We start from the raw sequence: 1,265 nt of genomic DNA, 5'->3' as shown, positions 1-1,265 counted from the left end.
GGCGGGCGGCGCGGCGGCGGCCCCGGGAAGCCGGCCCGGCGGCGAGGGAGGAGCGCGCGGCGCACCCCGAGTTTCCCACCTTTTCTCCTGGCCCAGACGTGGCCGGGACGGACGGGACCTCTCGCGCTCTGCCTCCTCCTCCTCCTGCTTCATGGAGCCATGCGCCTGGGTGGGGGCTCCTGAGAGAAGCAGGCCCGCCGGCGGGCCAGACGCGCGGCGCGGACCGGGCGGGGCGCAGGGGACCGTCGGCCGCAGGAGGAAGCGACGGCGGCGGCCGGGAAGAACTGGAGGTATTCCCCGGGCGGCTGGAGGACTGAGTCTCGCCGGGACTCGAGTCCTCCGGTATCCCAGCAGCCACCGGAGGCAGTGAGGTAATGGAGGAAGAATGTAGGGAGTCCTCCAGTGGACCAGACGCCCTCTAGCGAGCCCGGGCCCACCATAGAGATCTGGGAGCTGCCGGCGCGCCGCCCCGCTACCGTCACGTGCCCTCCAGCGCACTTCATTGGCTGGTGCCGACTCTACGGGGCTGAAGTGGGGAGGCGACTTTCCATTTGTGTGGCCAGTCGTAGGCAGTTGGGATAAAGAACACTAGGGGAAGAGTGACAGAACGTGGACGTCCCTCGCAGGGCTCAGAGCCCGCTGAGCTGAGCGCGCCACTGTCGGGGCGGCCGGCGCGGTGCACGCTGGGCCGCCCGCCTCGGGTTGCGGGCGCAGAGCACTCCGGGAGTTGTAGTTCGAGCCTGGTTGGCGGCATTGTCTGCGACGCAGCCAGGTGTTGGCTCTGGCGGCGGGCTCGGCCTCGCTGCTCGTCACTCCTAGCGACTCAGCGCTGAGCTGCCAGCGGCTCTTCTCCCCAAGCGCCCGTGCCCACGTCACCTCGCCTGACCCAGCCGCAGCCCTCGAAAGCAGCCTGGAAGGGGCGGCTCACAACAGCCTTCGCATCAAACCGCCGACGGCCCAGAGCCCGGCCCACGGGGGAAGTGTGCCAGGCTGGGTGCCAGCTGTTTGCACTGGGCCTCCCAGCCTTCTGATGCACGCAGAAGGGAGGCTCACCCAGTGAGGTGATGGCCAAGTGGTGCCGGCTCGCGTCAAGGGCCCATCCCTTCCAGCCCTGAAGCTCCCGCCAGAGATGACTTCAGTAGGCTTGTTCAGTAGCGACTAAGCACATTCCCTGCGCTAGCAAGGCAGCTAAAAGAACAGCGTGCAAAAAAATATTCTTTAAAAAAATTAGACCAAGTCATTTAAATTACAATTCTTATTTTTGA

At 66.0% G+C, this 1,265-nt stretch overlaps 1 protein-coding gene across 1 annotated transcript in view; it reads right to left on the bottom strand.

Moving 5' to 3' along the window:
- Ammecr1l (AMMECR1 like) overlaps nt 1–609 on the bottom strand; it is a 25,128-nt gene extending 24,519 nt beyond the window's left edge. Inside the window, exon 1 of the mRNA XM_004626316.3 lies at nt 80–609. The gene's annotated coding sequence lies outside the window, so the exon portion shown is untranslated. The remainder of the gene's footprint in view (nt 1–79) is intronic.
- Between the last annotated feature and the right edge of the window lie 656 nt (nt 610–1,265).

This window comes from Octodon degus, unplaced genomic scaffold (assembly GCF_000260255.1).
Source record: "Octodon degus isolate 3935 unplaced genomic scaffold, OctDeg1.0 scaffold00014, whole genome shotgun sequence".
NCBI lineage: Eukaryota > Metazoa > Chordata > Mammalia > Rodentia > Octodontidae > Octodon > Octodon degus.
This window is presented reverse-complemented; position numbering and strand designations above follow the sequence as displayed.